The sequence below is a fragment of the Danio rerio genome, chromosome 1, assembly GCF_052040795.2.
Source record: "Danio rerio strain M-AB ecotype USA chromosome 1, GRCz13ab, whole genome shotgun sequence".
Lineage (NCBI taxonomy): Eukaryota > Metazoa > Chordata > Actinopteri > Cypriniformes > Danionidae > Danio > Danio rerio.
In genome coordinates, this window is record NC_141021.1 from 17715661 (window position 1) to 17737910 (window position 22250).

Below are 22250 nucleotides of genomic sequence, written 5' to 3' on the forward strand. Positions count from 1 at the left end.
CTACTATTTATCAATCATCATTCAAAGATGATTAGAATGTATTCAAGGGGGTAGTTCACCCAATAATGTCACTGCCATATCGTCTCAAACACAAAAGAAGATATATTTGTATTACGTGTTGTTTTTACAAAGAAGAAGGTTTTAAATAGCTTGAAAGTGAGCAAATGATTGCAAAATGTGAGTAAACTTAATTGTGTTTGAAATTACTGTTTCTAATATATCATGAAACAAAGATTGAAACACAATGAAACCCATTTTTGAGTTTCAGAAGTGTTGAAAAATTCAAATGTCTTTCAATGTTGATCTTGGTTTAATAGAACTAACTATGGGATTTCTATTTTAGCTTAAGGAAAAATCTCAGATAGGTTTTATCAAGAATTTCATTATTAGATTAGTCACCAAGGTAAACAATAAGGATTAGTACATTAATTTATCTCATACACTGTAGTTTCTCTTCTTTTTTACTCTCTGAATTTTCCCAAAACAATAACCATATAACATTAGGGAACATATTTAACACATTAACATAATTAACACTTCAAAATAACCTCTATTAGCCAGAATATAGCACTTCATTTTCTATAAAATGAGATTTGCCAAATATGGGCCTAAATAACTGGGTAATGAATACATCATGCAACACTTACTAATGACTAAAACAGACACATACAGACATGCATACCCTGGTCAAAAACCTCTTTTTAATCTTGATTTTGGTCAAATGTATCCATTCATTTTCTTTTCTGCTTAGTCCCTTTATTAATCAGGGGTCACCACAGTAGAATAAACCACCAACTTATCCAGCATATGTTATTACACACAGCAGATGCTCTTCCAGCCGCAGCACAGTACTGGGAAACACTCATACACTCTTGCATCTACACACATACACTATGGCCAATTTAGCATATTTGATTCACCTATAACACATGTCTTTGGACAATGGGGAAAACCGGAGCATTCGAAGGAAACTCATGTGAGCACACAAACTTCACACAGAAATGCTAACTGACCCAGCTTGGGCTCGAATCCGTGACCTTCTTGTTGTGAGGTGACAGTATTACCCACTGCGCTACCGTGTCATCCCATTTTGGTAAATTGTTAACCATATATTTATGTACAGTAAGTGTCTGTAGGTGTAAAGCCAGACTAACAACCTTAAAGTCAGAGTGAAATAAAACATCAAAGTTATTCTTTAGGTGAACAATTAATCCATGCAAGTTAAACCACAGTAGAAGAAAAAAAGTTTGCTTTGGTAATCTTTAAAGTCTGACCATTATTTTGAGAGGCTACATTTCTCTGTTTACATCAGTTTGACAGCTTTAGCCACAATATTATTAACCACACTTCTCCTACCATTGATACATGAATGATACAAAAAAAAAAATCCTCTCCCTCCTCAGTATTCTGTTTTATTTGGAAATACATCAGTATAGTTAAATAACCCAGCAGGCACTCAACGTCATAAAACTAATAATAGGTTAGAATTAGGTCATGACATCAGGGCCCGGTTTTTCAAAAGGTTTAATCCGGATAAAATTGATCCAGATTTAGTAATCCTGTTTTTGCGATCCGTGATCACGTAATCCAGCTTACTTTCTGAGCCAGTTTTTCAAAGCAACATCGGATTGGATCAATCTGATCCGAATAGAAACTTTTCAGGATCACTAAATCTGGATAACCAGTTCTCAAACAGCATAGGACATCACAATGTAGAACTATAGATATGTAAAGAGCGACAAGTAGAAAAGCCAATATAACTTTATTTTTATTTGGAATGAAAACAAATTTTTTTTTAATAATCATTAAAATAATAATAAATAATAAAAACAAGAAAAACCCCATCCCATCCTCTTTCAGCAGTCCACTCATCTGAGACCTACAACACTGTACATTGAGGATATTTATAATAAGTTTCAAATATAGATGTAAATAAAAAAAAGACTTAATGTCAAAAACTCCACATTAATTTCAGACTTCCTCATTCAATTCAATTCAATTCAGCTTTATTTGTATAGCACTTTTACAATGTAGATTGTGTCAAAGCAGATATCTCAGGTATCTGGTATCTCCACATCATCTGATGTGGAGATACCAGCTTGTCTGAGCGTAGCCTTTAGGAGGCGAATCTCAAGTCATTGGCCTTGGTTTGCTGCAGTTTGGTTAGAGTCAGTTGTTTCTCTGACAGACGAAGCTGTGCTTCTGCCCTTTCAGTCTCTTTTTGCAATTGTTGAAAGAGATTTCAAAAATCAGCGATTGCCATTCTTTGCAATTTTTTTTTTGTTATTCTGTAATCATTGCATGCATCACTAATAAATATTCTAAAAAGAAAAATATTTTCCATTGTGATGAATATATACATCAATTAGTGACAGAATAAAATTGATTGTTTTTGGTCAGTTTTTACAGCTGTTTGGGGGATTATTTTATGAGGCCAAACTCTTTATACTTTGCTGTAGGCCTATACTGAAAGGCTGAATACGTTAAAGCCTATACTCACTATAGCCTGACAGATGAACAAATAAAATTAAAACCTAATGAATAAATAGTATATCTTGTAATATAATGCATGATCTAAAAATAATATTATTTAATACATTTTTTAAGTTTTCATTTCATTTTGGACATGAAATCCACGCTAAATCCACCCTTCTGATGGGATCAGTTTAATCCAGGTTTTTTGGATCAAAGTGATCCGGATTCTACAAAAAAGGTCTGAAAAACCCAAAACTAAAGGTTTGATCCGGATCAAAACCAAGATTGGATTACGTGATCTAATCTGATTACGTAATCCATTTTTTCTTTTGAAAAAACCCATTTTCAAGATTTGATCCAATCCCTTATCCAAAATCCTAGTGGATTACTTTTGAAAAACCGGGCCCAGGTGATCAAAATTCAATGTCTAGCCAGTGTCTGAGGATAACGTCATAATGATGTCCAATAATGACTTCAAATGACATTGATATTTGATTGATTTTAGATGTGTTGGAAAGTGACAAAAATCCAATGTCGAGCCAACATCATAAATCTGGATGTTAAATATTGACATTTATTAATCAGGTATGACAACCAAAATCCAACGTCTGATTGACACCAATGTCTCACACAACGTCAAACTGTAACATCACTAGAGGTTAATATTTGGTTAATTTTTTGCTGGATGTTGTACATTGACATCAGCTTGATGTTGGGTTCTGATGTCAACCGGATTTTCATTTATAAACAAAATGCAACGTCTCCACAATGTAGGGGTACAACGTAAATCCAATGACATGTTGACATCCTGTGACCAGTGGGATGTCTCAGCAACTTCTAATTCATCAAATTTTATGTATGTATCTATTTGTTTGTTTTGTTTAGAAGTCTTGAATCTAAACCTTCAAGGTTTCCAGTGATGATGTGCAAAATATAAAATGTATGTTTACCAACATAGCTACACTTTTTTAAATATAATGCTAAGGGGTTTTAACTTTTTTTTTTTTTTTTAAAGTGAGGGAGCCAGAAATGTGTGAGGAGTAGAAGGATCGGCATATGACCTCAAACCAGAAATCAAACTTGGGTCGCCGAGAGAACCACAGTGCTATACGTCAATACACTTAACTTAACCACTAGGCTATTGCCATCAACAGATCAACACTCTTATAAAATGCATACTATATTCACATCAAACTGCTGTATATTGCTAGTGCTTACGGAAAAAGCTTTTGATGCTGCACTATCTGCAATGAATCAATCTGAGCCTCAGGCTCTGATTGCATATTAAACAACTTTGTGTGTTCATTTCTTTTTCCTGCCATCTAAAGACACACGGCAGTTTGTTATTGTGTCAGGCAGAGCTTTTGTATGCATGCTCTTTACATGACCGTCCTTCTGGCTGACCTGGAAACAGCTTTGCCGCGTCTGTCGTAACGGTGAAGGTTATGACTTGTGGGACCGGGTCGCTGATCAGTGCCAACAGGCAGTATCTACCCAGGGGATCTGTTGTAAGAGAGATGCCCATATGCTGAGCCATATGGGAGCTGGAAGAGAGCTCTGTAATTCAGAGCAAACATGTCTGGGCTCCCCTATGAAAACATCTATTTTTAAACCACACCGCTAACTGATTCTAATTCAGACTGCCAGAAAACAAAACAGAGGTTTTGTTATTAGCCAATAAATAGCTTGGTTTTCTGGGATGCAAGCTGGCTGATGTATAGCTTGTGTGTGCTACAGGTGTGTGCCTCACTGTTATTAATGCTAATCTGTTCTTCATTTAGCAATTTATTCATTTCATGGTCAAAAATACAACTTAACAAAAACGTTCTCTATTATTATTTTGGGAGGAGTACATTTTATATGTGGTTTCAAAAGCCAGATGCATTTAGACCTGTCCAGTTTTGTCTAAAATCCATCCCAGACCACCTCCTGAAAAGGTCTGAGTGTTCAGATTTATATCTGTCTCTAATGCATTTCAGAGGACATATAGACCTATTCTTTTCGCAATCAAATAGCTATTCTATCAGAAAAAAAATGCATGACGTGATCAGGAATTAGCCCCTGAGTGAAGTTTATTTCTAAACAAATGCTTATGATTGACCACAGCTGGTCCCGCATTAGCAATCACATGATACACCAATCAGATGAATCCAAACACACTATAAATAACCAGTTTCTTACCTTATGCCTAGTTCAGACTGCGTGATTTTTAGCCCCGATTTTGGCTTACCGACAGGTTTTGAGAAATCGCCGACAAATGCCTGAAATCACAGGCAAATCGCTGCTCGTGCACGTGAGTGACAATCACACAGTATGAACTATCAAAGACGCGATCTGAGAGAATCGCCAATGAGTCGCCGATGCTTGCGAGATATTTGGCATGCTAAATATCTGGAGCTGTCGGCGATTCAAATCATGCCGTGTGAATTGAGTTTTGACTGAAAATAACATTAGCGATCGCCTACAGCCAATGAGAGAGCAGCATCCACTTGTGTGTGCGTGTGTGTATACCTGCTGCAGGCCAGCGGGAGGCTGGGGGAGAAGTTAAAAGCGCTCTTTTTCGGTTTATTTGGACCCACAAAATGGAGGAAAAACTAGTGGAGGTTTGACAGGACTCAGGAGCAACCTTGTCTATTTGAAGTTTCATACAGAAAGAAATTAGTTTATTATCAACGTAGAGGAGAAATGGCTATTTCCCTTTAAACCCAGGTGAGCAAATACGTACATTTTCTACCCCATTAAAGGCTTCTTTCTCATTATGTAGTTAATAACAAAAGATATACTACGTGTTTTTGGCTGTTAGACGTAGTTTGGACGAAGTTGTCGGCGATTCTTCCTAAAGTAAAGTCATGCAATGTGAAAGTCCCTGTCGCCGATCCATCTTGCTGTGTAAACAAAGCAGCGACGAAACGCCAGCCCAGATAGTCATGCAGTGTGAAAACATCTGTGACACGACTACTTTGAAAATCATGCAGTCTGAACTCGGCATTAGATAATTTCATCTTTAAGAATCCCCCCATCCACCCCTACTCCTCCCCCTCTTTCCTAGATAGCACTTCTGTGTGGAGTTTAAATGTTCTTCTAGTGCTCGCATGGGTTTTCCCCGGGTTCCCCGGTTTCCTCCCACAGTCCAAGTACATGGGGTATAAGTGAATTGATTAAACAAAATTGGCAAAGTAGATGGGCATTTAGTTCTAGGCTCCAGCATATGCCTTCAGTTAGTGGTTTATTACCTCGTAGCAAATTCCAATAATCAATTATAGGACCAGAACTAATTTGGGGAGCTTTCAAGACCTACCTGAGCTAAGGCTTCCCTCTCACCCTACAAAATGGGAGGGAGCGCCGGGCTTGAGGATCTTTTGAGCTCAGGGCTCTCTCCGGGGACAGCATGCCAAACACACCTTGTTATCAATCATCAGACAAGTGTGAACTCTTGAAGTGTCTGTAAAGCCAACTAATAACCATAAAGTCAATGTGAAATCAAAATGTAGAATGTTTATTTTGCTAGTGCATATTCTTTAGTGAAAAAAATAATTTAATCCACTGAAAAAAGTTTGTTTTGGTAATGTTCAATCAAATACTGACCATTTGATTCCACATTTGGAGTGACAATATATCTCTATTGATGTCATTTTGACGTCTTCAGCCACAATATTGTTAATCACACTCTTACCGTTAGTTTGCTACAAGAGAGTGATGTGCAAAAAAAAAAGCTTCTGCCCAACTCTATATTCAGAAACAATACAGAACTTTTGTCATTAGCCAATAAATAGCTTGGTTTTCCTGGATGCGAGCTAGCTTGGGAGCTTGTCGTATTATATCACGAAGGTCATAATGGGCTTTTTGTTAGCAGATGTCATCATGCTAGTCGCGATATGTGCTTTAGTTTTCTTTTTGCGCTTATAGCTATGCATGTGAAGTGGAATCCCCATTGAACATCTATTAAACTGCCACTCAGTGAGAAGCTTCAGGAAGCAACGCTCTTGCTATAGCCTTCTGGGAAGAGCAAACATTTGTGACACTTTGAAAATCCAGCAAACCCTTCCTTTAGGACAGCATGACAGCTTTGCTCAGAGGCGGTAGTTTGGATGTAACATGTGTGAGGGAGATAAGTGGCCCACGGAGCATGAATTTATGAAAGACATTCTCTAACATATCACTACTTACCAGATTACTTTTTAAAAAATAGTTTTCAAAATACCCTGCAGTTCCCTGAAATGTGTTCAAGGTTTTTCTTGGCAATAGATTTACCACCCACATTGGGTTTCATTGCTCTATCTGTGCATGTAAACTGTGAATTCCAATTCGGACCATGCTTGATCATAGCTAGCATAAAAGGTTAAACTCTATTTCAAGTTCTATTTTATTATATCCATACTCATCGCAGATACTGCCATACTATTGGAATCCTCATGATGAACAGCTGTGAGTGTTTCCCGTGACCATCTGGAGAAGAAATACCAAAAACATTTATTTTAAAAACATTTTTAATGTTTGGAAAATACCAAACATTTATATCATACAGCTGAGCATGCTTTTGTATTTCCTTATTATCTAATGCACTTACTCTCATAGCAAAATTTCTCTGGCCTAACTCTGGGCCACACCATCAGCTTTTGCTTGGCTCACAGTGAATTACGGTACATGACTGGACCAAGACTGGCTCCCAGACGGACCTTATCTGGGCCAAGTCTCAGCCAAGTTTACATCCCATAACTGAGCCAGATTTTATGTATGTTTGGCCATTTTTTAAAAGCCAAATTTGGTGTGTCACGACTACAATGAAATTGATGAAAATCAATTAATTGATTTATTTATTTTTATTTTATTTTTTTTCACTTAAAAGCAAAACAATTTAATGTGTGCTTGTGCATGAAATGATACAATCAGAGAAAAAATATATATACATGTATTAATATATCTTATAAATAATAAATATCTTATTTAAAAACTACCTTTGACATTTGGCTAATAATTAGTTAAATAATAATTTGGTTAATAAAATATATGTAATGTGAATTAAATTCAGTTATTTTGCAACAAACAGGAAACAAAAGATTAATAATTCAAATAATGAAATTTCCTGGATTAAATGAAGGCATTAGAAGATCCAAACAGAAAAAAACGGAAATGTATTAATATATTTCTTTACTCAAAAAATTATTTAAATGTATTTTAAAAGTGGGTTAAACTTATATGGCAACATATATCATTTTTTAACATCTGGGTCAAACACTACATTTGACATCTAGCCCAGGTCTTGTGTTTTGTCTTAAATATAATATGTTTTGTCTTTTGTCCAAACGTGGGCCATGTTTGGCCCACATGCTGTTTGTCAGTGCCAGATGAATGCCTGCTGTTCCAGCTTTATGCCAAACCTGGGCCACTAATTCTTTGCCAACTGGGTATAACTTTTTTGGCAAATTTGTTGCTATATTATATACAGTTTCAGTATACGCTGTAAAATGCATTTTAAAATACAGTTTTACCTCTAGAACTACCATAATTCTATAACTAATGTACATTAACAGTCATTCGGACCATTCTTACATAAGAAGTCATATTTACACTCAAAGCTTGAGATTTTAAAATTAATTTTTAAAACATGGTGGCGCAGTAGGTTGTGCTGTCACCTCACAGCAATAAGGTTGCTGGTTCAAGCCTTGGCTGGGTCTGTTGGCGTTTCTGTGTGGAGTTTGCATTTTCTCCCTGCATTCACCTGGGTTTCCTATGGGTGCTCTAGTTTCCCCCACAGTCCAAAGACACGCGGTTCAAGAAAATGAATGAATGAACCTTTGAATGTCTGTCATCATATTTTTATCTAAGTCTTCAGCCTAAAAATGGGATCTTTGTGGTAATATGGCCTGTAAAAGTATAGTTAGGCTACTGGACTATCCACAAATGTCCATGCCTTACCTATTTTCACCTTTAACAGCCAGGAGAGAAGGCTTTTTTGTAGCACTGCTGATTTGAAAGACATATCTGAGGTGAAATTTCCACCATGAAACTCTACGCACACGCAGGCTGAAAGGTTACCTAATCTGCTCCTGCATCATGAACTATGTGGCCAAGGAGTTTGGTTGCTGTCTCTTTGGCAGCCAGTGAGCTTGCTCTTCATCAGTTTAAGTGCTCTGCGTCATTTTACACTGTCAAGCTGCGGCACATTTTTGGAGACCCTCTTCCACCCCAGCTCCCCCTGTGTTTAGATCTCCTATAGAGGTTACATTTTTTATGTTTGCAGCAGCAGTGTGTTTTATTCTCAGACGGTGTGTCTGTGTATTTACTGCCAGTAGCAGGTCTCGGTACTTGCTAAGCTATAATAATCAAAGCAGCAGCAGCAGCATAGCAGATCGATACCTACAAGACTAAATACATCAAAATTGCCATATACATAATCATTACCATGCTAAATCCTGAGAGTGTTCATGACAGAAGTAAAGTTATGTTTTTGCCAACTGAAAGTTATGTTTTAAGTTTTATAAATGTTTAATAAAAATTATTGTCTTCAGGGCTTAATTTGTGCCGAAATACGCCGGATCCAGCACCTCTAAAATCTGATCCTGCACCTCATTTTACCGATCTCTCTCCTCAACCACCCTCCTCCCCTGTCTGCTGTTCACTTTCTTCTGTGATTTCCCAACCCTCTTCACATTTGTCTGCGACAGCCCTCTGCCATCCAACCGTTATCCCGATCTGTTCTGGGACCTCGCAATTCACAAATTAAGCACTGAGCATCTTGGTAGTTCTAGTGTTAAAGGTGCAGGTGATTGTCTTCAGAAACATTTTTTGTTGTGCTGGTTGAAAGTCTCTTCACAGTCCAATAGTAATGATTACAGTAAATGATCTAAATGTGTTTATATGTATTTTTATATACTGGGTAAAGCATAAAACTAAAAAATGTTTATCCAATTAAATAGAGTCAGACCGTCATCTCCCTTAATTACGATAAGCAGGTCAGACTGTCTGTCAGCAAATGTAGATTCCAACTTCTGCTCATCTGTTCACGCTAGGGATGGGAAGATTAACCGATATGTATCGATACGCGGTCATGCGCGTGCACGATGCGAGTGCATCGGTAGAGCAGCAGAGGATGAATGAAATTTTGGAAGCAAATCGAGATGCATCGGTTTTTGCGGGATGCATCGGTTTTTCCGAGATACAGCTTATATTTTTAATATAGAATGTATTTTTTATTTATTAACAAGTGTTGTTAACCTGTTTTTGGCGCATAATTTAATCGACCTACATAAAGTAAGCCTTAGCAACGGATTTGCGGATGTGCACACACTACAACTCAGTGTATCAGGTGTGCGGATGAAGCTAGTGGAGCGCCCTCAGAAAGCGCGAGAAGCAAAACAAACATTTTATTCCCCACTGAGTTTTAAATCTAAAGTATGGCAACATTATGGATTTAAGGATGGACGACATGACAGGACAGATGCAATTTGCAAAATGTGCCGCGCATCTGTAAAATACGCGGGCAGTACGACTAATCTGATATCTCACTTGAAGCGGCGCCACGGTGTTGTTGTGAAAGCATCTTCCAGTGTTTCTGCATCGCCGGCTTTCGCACTGCTTCAACCAGCTCCAAAAGTGGTGAGAAAAGCATTGCAAGTTTTTTTTTCCATGCGCAACAGTTCTGCTCGCTCTACGCCAATAACGAATGCTATTGCATTGTTCATCTGCAAAGATATTCAGCCTAGTGTCACGGAGAACGAAAGTTTTAAACACCTCCTCCTGTTAATTTTTATTTAATTATAATAATATTAATAATAATAATGATAAAAATAATTGGGTGTCACGGTGGCACAGTGGGTAGTTTGACCACCTCACAGCAAGAAGATTGCTGGTTTGTTATATTTTTATTAGCCTGTTGTTTACAGTGACAGTGATGTTTCAAAGCAGCATAACACTGCTAGTTCACCACCTTAAGTTTTGAATAATCAGTGGCAAAATATATCTTTGTAAAACTTGTTTTCATAGTTGAAAAGTTAAATCACAATTCTTGTTGTGCAATGCTAAATTTATTTATGTTGAAAGAGTGCAAATATATATATTTTAATATATATTGCACTTATACATTCTGTTTATCTTGAAAATACTTAAATAATATGTGCTATATGTTCTAAAATGGCCCTCTACTGTAAACTGACACTCTGGCTCTGAGAGAAAAGCCAGTTTGTAAAAAAAGTCTTGGTTTTGCTTGGTTAATAAATAATCAAACTCATTCAATGGCACAGCATCCTCTTTCACATCATCTCATAAACTTGATCTAATTAGTTAGTGCTGAAATATCGCATCGTATCGTGATATGGGTGTGAATCGTATCGTGTTGCATCGCAATATGTCACAAATGTATCGCTAATATATCGGATCGTATTCTTTGTATCGCGATACGTATCGGATCGGCATTATAGCTTAGATGCCCAACCCTAGTTCACGCAGATCCGCCATTAGCGCGTGCCCGTCTGCTTCACAAGCGCATGCGCTCCGAGTGAGCTGCGGGCCGCTCGCAGATGCCGAGTCAGAGCCGGAGGCGCCGGAGGACAGCCGAACTCGGGCCGATTACTGTAAAGCCAGGCGCGGGTATAATTCGCCCTTAAAGCGGCCGCGCGGTCACGAGACTGACCAGGAGAAATTAAAAGCTGAGTTGAAACTTTTAAAAATCTGAATCAGTATTGGAGTTACTTTAGCACTCTGGAGGAAGGACGACACCATGGCTGAAGTATTACTGTTAGACAGGTAATGTTCTGTTTTTAAACTATTTTATGTTAGATTGTGTTTTGTTATGAATGACTTATATGTACAGACGTGTTGTTCAGCCACTGAAATCTCCCGGTGAAAGATTGATGTGATTATTTTCAGTTTCATAAGGTTCTTTGACAGCATCTATGATGTAGATTTATATTTAGTTTAACATCAAAACACCAGTAAATAGCGCTATTCCGCCTAACCTGCTTTATTGAGCTGAAGTTGCTTTTATATTCACATTGGGTCATTTTTGAGCAATGATAGCCTGCCTATACTGTTTACCATGCTACTCTGAATATTCGCTCTGAAATAGCATGTAAGTGTGGCTAAGTAATAAATGTAATTTCTGGCACGGCGCTGGCACTAACTAACTGGTGAATGACATGAACTAGTGGGTTGTCTGTCGGCTGTTGTGACGCGTTGCGCGCGCTCGCGATTTCAGGGGGTGTGGCTTTGAATCACAGTCCCTCCCCGCCGTCCAAAGATAATATGCTAAGCGGTTAGCATTTTGGCAGATCACCTACTGCACCTTTAAGGTTTGTGTAAATCAGATGTTGCTTAGACTTTTATTTTTGGATGTTGATGTACTTCAGACTGAAATTAAATATTAAGTAGGAGGTTTCCTTTTGTGCACCATTCCCTTGTAGCAAAAAAACAATAAGAATAACATGGTTAGGAAATGCGGAAGCAAATGGTCAAACTTTGAAGATTACCAAAACAGCACATTATTGTCATTGGATTAACTTGCACAAATGACTTGTTTACATAATGAAAAACAATGTGTGCAAAATAAATAAGAGTATACTTTTATTTCACATCGATTTTAATAAATATAATCCACCGCACCCCTCAACCAACAAGCAGGCCATGTGTTATAAGTACAACCCTCAACATTATATAAAACATAGACACAGAACAAGTCTTTGGTCACCGTAGCAACAAGGACAAGAACATTTAAAGCCTAAAAGAATTTGAGTTCCAAACTCTTAAAAACAGGCCATAAGACAGAGACACTTCTCTTTAAACATTATTCTCTATTAATTACTAGACAGATGTATTTATGAATTAAGCAGCACATTCCCAGGGTGTTATCTGTCACTGTTGTGATTTTACTTTGCTATTTTGTACTTTGTACTAGCTTTTTCTAGAATTCCTAAATAACTACACATTGGCTGTCTCTTATTTACTATTAAACTGATGCTCTTGGGATCCTGTATACAATGGTGTATGCACACATGCTTAGAATCATGCTGGTATGGTCATCAGAGTTTACTACATCAAATAAATGATCAAAATATGCATAATTATTTATAATTAGTTATGATTAATTATTCATATCTTCTTATGAGATACTGTGATTATCTTCTTATGTACAATGTAGGTTACGTTTAGGTTTTTTTTTTTTTAGTATATTTATTTTCATTTCCTATTTTCCCTTCATTGTGGCATAATGGTTCATTGGTTAGCACTGTTGCCTCAAAGCAAGATGGTCGCTAGTTTGAATCTCGGCTGGGTCAGTTGGCATTTCTGTGTGGTGTTTACGTGTTCTCCCCGTGTTTGTGTGGGTTTCCTCCAGATGCTCCAGTATCCCCACAAGTCCAAAAGCATGCACTGTAGGTGAATTGAATAAACTAAATTGCCCATAGTGAATGAGTGTATGGGTGTTTCCCAGTGATAGGTTGCAGCTATAAGGGCATCCACTGCATGAAACTTATGCTGGATAAGTTGGCGGTTTATTCAGATGTGGTGACCCCTGATTAATAAAGAGATTAATCAAGCTGGAAAAAAATGAATGAATGAATGAATAAATGAATGAATTTATTTATCTATCTATTTATTCATTTATTTATTTATTTATTTATTTATTTATTTATTCATTTACTCACCCTTTTACTTGTTGCAAACCTGTTTGAGTTACTTTCTTTTGTTGAACACAAGTGTTTAACAGAATAAAAAAACTCATAAAGGTTTGGAGCCCCTTGTCAGTGAGAAAATAGTGAGCAAATTTTCATTTTGAATGAAATTCATCTATCGCTTTAATAGTTTAGACAATATTGTAAACATCTTTTTGTTAACAAGTTTGTTTTTCTATGAGTCACACAAATTCATAAATAATTTTTTTTTTCTTGTGCGATCAGTACACAGCAAATTCATCAGAGTTAAATTCTCGGTGTTGAAGCATTTCAGAGTAAAGTGTTGACGTTAAAGAGTTAGATTTTAATAAATGAATATAATAAGAGTTAGAATTGATTTTATTCAGTGTGAAATCAAGGAGTTATCTTTTCAACACTTGGTGGTGTTATTTCCAACATCCGGGAATTCATTCAGCCCCAGTCACTGAAGAATTTTCCAGACGCCATTTTCCATCTGAGGTTTAGAACAGCAACTGGTGAGTCAAACTACCTAAATGTTGGTATTTTAGTGACTTTCTTTGAGGAAATACAGTTGTAAACATATTGTTAAGTTAATAACTTTAGAATGGAGTGACTATTTTAAACTTCTGCGGTTCATTCATGGTCGTTTGTGTATCTAGCTTAACTGCATTACTATTCACTTATTTTCAAGAATGTTTTTATATATGCTCACGCATACATAGTGCATAAAAACATCAAATGTACATGTTCAACACATTTCTGTCACGCTTAATGCCATTTTGTGCGTTGTTACCCATCTGTAAAATAAAATCGACACTTCTCCTTTAATTCGAAGCAAACTAGCGAGGGAATCCCCGGAGCAGTCTAGCCTACTCTGCCCGGATGCTAACGGCAACACAGGACGGTTTCCATAAGCTCTGGAGAGTTTCTAAAACATATCTGGTGAGTTAATGAACATATGCTTACTTGTAAAAGGCTTCCTGACTAAAACATATGATTGTTTGTTATTCGTGTACGTTAATTTGGTTATTTTAAACACCGCGGCCCTTTTAAACTGGTTCATTCGTGGCCGTCCATATACCGTTAACGTTAGTCCATAGACTCGCGTGATAACGTACGCTTGAATTATATTAAGTGTTGACAACCAGTAAAGTCGGAATGTTAACATTAATGTCTTTAAATGACCGCGTTTGCACTTTCTCAGACATTTAACGTTACAAAAGTCTCCCGGAAGTTGCGGGACTAACGTTAACGTTATCCCGCAAATGCACAGAGACTCCCAGATGCCCAAGTAGATGCCCGCAAATGAATGATAATCTCCCGGAAATCGCGCGTCTCCCGCCCGGTCATTAAACACTTTGCACACCCCTCTCCACCGCATCCCTCCCAGCTCTTCAGGTACGTCGCGCGCAAAACTTAGCATGTACTGTACACAACATTTCCGTTTTATTAAAGACAATTTAGTGCGTTGTAAACAGCCACCTGTCTGTAAAATTAATCAACTGATTCATATTTGATACAGGTTTGATTTGTAGATTTATTATCAATAATCAACATCTAAATCAAAAGATATCTGAAAAAGTGTGAGGCATACTTTGTGATGTTTATCTCTCTTTTTTTATCTGAAGGTTATGCATATGTGTTAGATACTAATTTTTTGTTGTTTTTTAACAGCCACAGTTCTCTATACAATAACACAAGACCCTGTGACGGTGGCTGATTAGAGACGGATGGTGTATTTCCAGAGTTGGTGAAATGACCAAGCACACCTTCTTGGTCATATGTGGTGATAATAATGAAGGTATGTTTGATAAAGTTCTGTATTTGTTTCACAATAAGCTGAGAGGGTATTAGAGCATTAAAGAATAACAAATGACATGAAGGTGATAAGTTTTGTATTGTGGGTGAACTGTTACTTAAATAATGTTTTGCTCTTTGCTTTGCACTTTTCCTCTTCTGCTTATCCTAATATTTTAGATTATATTTGGACCTGAAACATCTGCTAGACTCCAGGAAAGGTGGCGTCAATACTGGACCTGAAAGGGCCTAACAAGTTGAATCTGGTAAAGAAACACGCACACACACACACACACACACACACACACGCGCACGCACACGCTTACAGAAAACTGTAAGTTTATAAATATTTTTTACACTGTGGCCAATATTTTGGGGAAGTCAGCATCACTAAATGATATAAAAGATTTTAAGCTCCTCTAAATTTTGCTCCAAGTGTTGTGTTAAATTGAGGATTCTGGACAGACAGCTGCCTGTTTTTCCAGTTCTAGTCATAGTGGTTAGCCTAATTGTTTTTGGAGATCCAACAGTGATCTATGTGTTTTTTCTACTTTTCCATATCCTGTCACCTCAACCAGCTGGGAGAGTCAAGTTGTGGATCATCATGAAGATTTTCAAAAGGTGAGTTTAGATTTCTTGAATGTTTTATTTACTTTAAATGTTCTTTTAAATATATCATAGAATTTGATTGCAATTTGTTTTCAAACATTTTTATTAGTCATGCTGAAGTCTTGAAGAGTTCTTAGATGAGCATCACCCTATATCCGTGCATCAGGAACCACCAGACGAGCGATCAGCAGCTACTACTGTACATCGTCATGGATAAAAAGGTCATCCTGTGGCTGGGAATCACTTCATTCACAGGACATGCTTGATGAGATTTCCTAGCTCCAGTTTGTTTCACACAAGTTTACAGCATTTATACCTTCATTTAAACTGCTGTGTTTGATATGGAGGACCAAGGAAACACCAGAAGTGAAAGATTTGCACGCCAAGTTTTTTAAAATATAATTTCAGAAGAAAACTATGCATTCAGAAGAAAACTATGAGTGACGCTATATTGAACTTTCAAATTGCTCTGATGAAACATCAAGTTTGGACCAAAGGACTGAAACAGCCTTTTTGAGCACTGGTCATACATATTTTGTTGATACTATCTGTACTAATAAAACATTTAAAGCATATTTGACATTGTTGCATTTTAAAACTGAATGAATTGTTGAAGTGGTGAATGTTTTCAAATAAAATGTTTTTTCTTTTGTAATTTACAGTCTATTTGACCTTTTTACCATATTTACACTCAAGAGAGTTGAATAAAATAACAATATATTACACCAGGCGGTGTTAAATATAGTTACATTTTTTAACTCTGCCCAGAGTTAAAATTAACCCTTACTTCGATGTCAATGTGCCAACCCTTTTGAAAGTGTTGATTTAACTTTGTTTTGAGTGGACCCCATGAGACACTTTCAAAGTGTTGAAATTAACACCCATAGAGTTGTTTTGGGTCCCCATATTTTGCTGTGTAGGTTCATTTGACATCATAGTACAGTACGTTTAGTTAGTGTGAACGTGTCTTCTGAACTCGGGTGCGCAGCCGTGAACCGTACCCGAGTCCGCCTGAAAGAGCTGGTCTGGTTACAGTTCTTTCGAACTCTGGTACGGTACACTTCTGATGTGAATGCAATCGTACCAAATAATGGAAGTGAACCGCCAATTGTACAGCAAATTATCCTTTTCATAACGTTCGTTCGTGTGTGTGTGTCACGTTTCGTACCTAGTGACACATGCGGGACTGACCCAGGGCAAACACAGTGATGCACAGTGATCATAGATATATACACTAGATATCGCATAGGGACCCTGAGCATGCGTCAACAGCGCCGCCACATTGGTACAGTGCTCCCAGGACAAATGTCATTTACCCGCACTAGTCAAGACAGTGTTATTACGTAAATGATGCAGCACTTTAATGCTGTCTATGGGTGTAGTAACGAGCAAACAAAGAAAACAAAGCACAAATGCAGAACTTTCATAGGTAAGATTAAGTTTTTTTATGTTTTTGTATGTTCTGAACTTTTGTGCTAAACAGGTAAAGTTATTGATGATAATACAATCACTTACTGCATTCACCATAAGGTAAAGCAACTCCAACTCGCACTAAACACTCGGCTTATGTTAGTTTTGTTGAATAATATCAGCAAACAATGCAAAAGAAATATGACAACGAGATGCTGCGCTGCCAGAAACTTGTATTATTGTCGGCTAGTGAAAGAGTCATTCGGGGGATTCATTCACAAACTAATTGCTCCCTCCGTCAGTATGAGAAGTGAAAGCAGGAGAGGAGGTGTGTTTCAGTACATGATTAGATCAAATTTAACATGGATGGTGGATAGTACATTGTAGGAAACAGAAACACAAGCTTTTTGTAAGGAATGTCCGTGCGGTCACTGATCCGTCAATGTAGAAATTGTTGTAAAATATAATTTTCGTAATTAGAAAAAATATTACATACTAACATCCAGGAAAACTCCCGATCATAGATATATGTGTATATCTCTGGCTTTGGATGGCCACAGTCCTCCACTGTACCTTGGTCCCGCATTCATTTCAAAGGAGCGCTACCCTGTACCAAGATGGCGGCGGTATTGACACATTCCGTCCAATAGACAACAATAGGCCAGGCGACATTTAATGTATATATCTATGGGAAAACACAAACCAACCGACAAGGTGGTAAGGGGGAACTTGGATACAGTCCAGGCAACTGAACCAAATGTGAGAGCACCCTAAATAATATTAGTACATAATAACTCATGGTGCATTAAATAATGTTAATAAGCACAACTTTGGGTTCAATAATGCATTAGTAAATGTTTAACTAATAAATGCCAAACAAGAGGATTCATAGTTAATGTTAGTAAATACGTAAACTCATGGACCAGTATTCTAAAATGTTACCAAACTTTGAACTATTTTAGATATAAAAATCAACAAGACGTATACATTTTGAAGGCTGGCTAAAATATTAAAATCATCTCAAAGCTGACATACCAACTAATTTTAGATCTTTATTTTCCATCTGCATAAATAATCGAGTTGCATAATTAATAAAGCAGAAGTTCTTGCCCAGATAATATTTCAGGCATGCTATCATAGAAAAAAAAAACTTTCTTAAAGCACAACACATGCATATTCATTATTTTTTATATTATTAGATTAGTTCAAAAGGTACTGCGTAACAGGAATAACCCTGTTCATGAATGATTTATTAGCTCGTGATTCTTCAAAAACGTATCTAGAAATGCTTCATAAAAAACATGGAATATAATGGCGATATTTCATTCACAATTACATTCGCCGGGACCGAGCTCATTACTGTTCATCATTTTCTGGTAAGGGAGCTGTCAGAGAAACTTGGGAATAATGAAAGTCACAATATTAAGTCACTCAGTGCCCCATGTGAGGGTCAGCAACCGCGAGACGTCCGACATCATCATGCAATTCACTCGTGTTTCTACATGCGCCAATTACCTGAAATTTTAGTTTGAAAACGAATTCCCAGCAGTGGAATAAATTATCGTGGCCAAAGCCCTGAGATGACTAAGAATGAACCCTTTGCTATGGTTAAACAAGGATGAATGGTAGATAGATTATCTATGTAATTTACTTGCTGAAAACCATTAGCACAGAGTCTCAGCGGAGTGAAATGAAGGTATTCAGCCTCTCCAGGATACATTTCCTCCCCATTCCAAAGCCGTTACTTGCATCAGCAACATTTTAGTGTATGTTCTAATGTTTATCTTTGCAAAACATTGCAAAAAATATAAAAGGTGAGTTTTCAATTCTTCACAGTCCCTTATTGGTTGTACTTTTTCTTTTTAAGATTGTGGCTCTCGCATAAATGTATTAAAGATTTCTCTGTAGTCCATTAATAATGTAAGTGTTTGCTGCTTCTTACTGAACAACACTCTTCATATCTTTCAGAAGGCAATGCAGAGCAGCAGGTGAAATATATACAGCCAGTAGTTGTTTCCTTTTGTTACTATCCTCACTTCACAGCCCTATTATGCAAGATGCGGATTGTTTGCTGAGGCTGTGGATTAAATTTAATTATGTTGTAAATAATATTCAGTTTACGAACTGATAATTTTTATGCACGCGTGTGTGTGTCAGCTTCCTCTCTATGGTTAATGGAGTCCCTATGGTAATGCATGGCCAATTTAGTGTGAATTGGCGGAACAGAAGGCAGTGCCGTTTGCTTCAGTTTGTCTTCAGTGTTGAATTATGACATTTCCTATAGACACTGACGCTGATGAACTCCTGACATATTCTGTGTTTCAGTTCCTCTAATTATAATCAGCAAAATGTGAGTGATGGCAGGGTGGATGTACTGAGATGTATTATTGCTAGACTGCATAAATCACATATGTACACATTCATTCAAAGTCATACGACAGCACACGCAACATCTGGAGAAGGAGTGAGTTTTGGTTGCATCAGACACGTAGCATCACTCTTTCGTTTGCTTGTAATCTCCCATTTCTTCCTCTTCCGTTTTGTTTTATACTTTCTAGTTTAACATTCTCTGAAATAAAGTTATAATTGCTGTCACTAAGGTGGTACTGTACCTTTTCAGAAGGTACAAGTTTGTCCATTTAGGGTCCATATTTGTACCTTAAAGATATATTTTATTTTTTTTTTTTGTGTGTGTGTGTCACATTGATGTCAGAGTTACTAATAAAGTTGTTTAAAGTTTTCTTTATTAGTATATTTGCGTCCACTTTATATTAAGTGGCCATAATATGGAGTCAATCTAGGGCCATATATATATATATATATATATATATATATATATATATATATATATATATATATATATATATATACACTTGCCACATAAAATAAAGTTTTGCAAACAAAAATTAAAGTATAGAGCAAAAAATTGTAAAATAATACAAATCTTAAAAATTCGTAAAGGGAAAATTAAGTTTAGGAGAAATAAAAAGGAATTTTGCAAACAAAAAATAAAGAACTGCAAATAAAAATTAAGTATTGTAATATATATATATTTTTTTTGCACTTTTTTTTTTTTTTTTTTTTTTTTCACATTTCTGTGTATTTCACTTTCTGGCCCTGATTTGACAAGAAAAGGAGTCACAGGAACTGGGGCATGTGCCTCCTATGAAGCAATGTCATCAGCTGGAGACATCATGACACAAAAGTAATAAGCCATGAATCGCTGTCATAAATCTAATCGAAATGAATAAAAACCTGAATCCTTTGTTTCTGAGGGATGTTTAAATCGTCAAACAGTAAAACTCACAATTCAATCTGATCAATTGACTTGAGAGGTTTTGTTGAAAAAACTGGCAAAACTTGAAAAAAAAGCAAATATTTGTATATTTAAAAAATAGCAAATATTTATTTATTTGTTTATTTTTTCAGTGCTTGATTTTTATTTGCCTTTTTTAATTTTTGTTTGCAAAATTCCCTTTTTATTTTTTAAAACTCAATATTCCCTTTGCCACGTTGCCCCATTGCAACATATCAATAATTAAAATTGACCTAATATTAAGTTTGCAATGATTAGAAAATATTTACAGTTTTTTACAATGGCTATGACACTTTTTTCAATACATTTAACAAGTTTGCTAAACTCTTAACGCAACAACACACCTAAAATACACAATTGGCAAAACAGTTAATTTTATGCTCAAAATCACACATTATAAACTAAACCTCTAAATTACTTTTCAAAATACAATAATAAACGAACACACTACACCATGTCTAACAAAACAATGCAATCATGTTTCAAAATGAAATTATTGTTCAAAACACAAACACATGTTCTCTTCCAACATAAACATTCAGTCAATCAGAACACACTGACAATAAAAACACTATCATCAGCTGACATTACAGAAACTCCATTAGTTTATGTGTCAGCTCTGCCCTTATATTTGAAGTTTCGTTACAGTTTTGTTTCGTTGGGTTAAGTAAATGCATGCATTTTCTTTCATTTACGGCAAAAATTCTATTCAAAACGAAGAAAAAAAATTGCTTTATAAAATTTACAGTTTATGTTAAAAAAAAAAAAATTCAGACACAGAATTTCTGCAGTACAGACTTTTTTGCAGAAGGACATCACTGCAAACAGAAAAAGCACCACAATTATAATAAAATAACAAAGTAATCTTCTATTCTGCCCGGTCTTTTGCCACATGTTTTCATCCACATTATACTTGGTATCTTCTGTGGCCCGGCACGGTAACTGTGGCCCTTTGGCCTATTATGTTTTTCCTACGGCGACATCTCCAGCCTTGTCAACATTGAAAATTTTATGTGGTACTTGATTGGCCTCTAACTTCATGACTCTCTGAAAGTAATTAGACACAGTGTATGCAAATGCTGTACTGTATATGTACTGTATGTACTAATGAACTCCAGGTTTAAAGAGTAGTTTACTGCAAAACACTTTGTATAGTACAGTAATGACTGTATTGCATAATCTTACATGGACGTATTGGTGACAGAGTTCTTTGATGTTCCTTTCAAAAACCTCAAGAGTCCTCTATTAGAACATATGATCATGTGATTGGAAAAACCAAAACAAGACATGAGTGTGCTTTCTAGATGAGAATCAGCTGTCATATATATATATATATATATATATATATATATACATACACACACACACACACACATTTATTTATTTATTTATTTATATAACCGCAATATGATGTTTCTCATTGGCAATTGAATAAAATACAGGGAATATATTTGTGTTTCAATTCACAATTAGAACAGCTGTTCACTTTGACATTATCCTATATAATTTTAGTTTAGAACATGGTGTTATCTGTTCTGACATACTGTGTTAAAGCATTTGTAAATTTGACTGTAAAATTACATTGTTTTGTTCTTGGTTGTGCTTGTGTGTAAAAGAAGTTAAAGCATTTTAAATTTGTGTTAACTGGATGCATTTTGCGTAAAAACGACAAGAAATGTGTTAATTGTATAGCCCACGAAGACGGATGTTGTGCTAACTGTGTTAAGAGTTTAGGAAACTTGTTAAATGTATTGATAAAAGTGTCATAGCAATTGTAAAAAACTGTAAATATTACAAGTAAATGAAGATTAATATTTAACTCTTTCCACTCGTTTAATTTATTTCATAAAGTAAATGTGTAAATATTAAATATTTATTTAGAAATTTCTAGTTATCTTTGACACTTAATATTACAAGTTAAAAATTATGAGAGTAAATTTATTAGATTTTAACACACCAAAAAGTCATTTCTTTCAGTATTTTAGTCATAGTCAAAAATCCACTAAACTGTTCAAAAT

The 22250-nt window shown here is 36.1% G+C and overlaps 3 long non-coding RNA genes across 4 annotated transcripts in view; 2 read left to right on the forward strand and 1 right to left on the reverse strand.

Moving 5' to 3' along the window:
• LOC147846759 (uncharacterized) overlaps positions 1-22250 on the forward strand; it is a 1232122-nt gene that overhangs the window by 626343 nt on the left and 583529 nt on the right. The window lies entirely within an intron of this gene.
• LOC141385544 (uncharacterized) overlaps positions 1-22250 on the reverse strand; it is a 38449-nt gene that overhangs the window by 7294 nt on the left and 8905 nt on the right. The gene's annotated exons all lie outside the window — the stretch shown is intronic.
• Positions 13490-16161, forward strand: LOC147846769 (uncharacterized). Of its 2 annotated transcripts, none has more exons than XR_015476472.2 (6): positions 13490-13615; positions 13936-14042; positions 14775-14901; positions 15078-15163; positions 15476-15518; positions 15616-16161. It is a non-coding gene; the product is annotated as an uncharacterized LOC147846769 (long non-coding RNA). The 2 variants fall into 2 exon arrangements; XR_015476471.2 differs by having other exon boundaries at positions 15627-15746.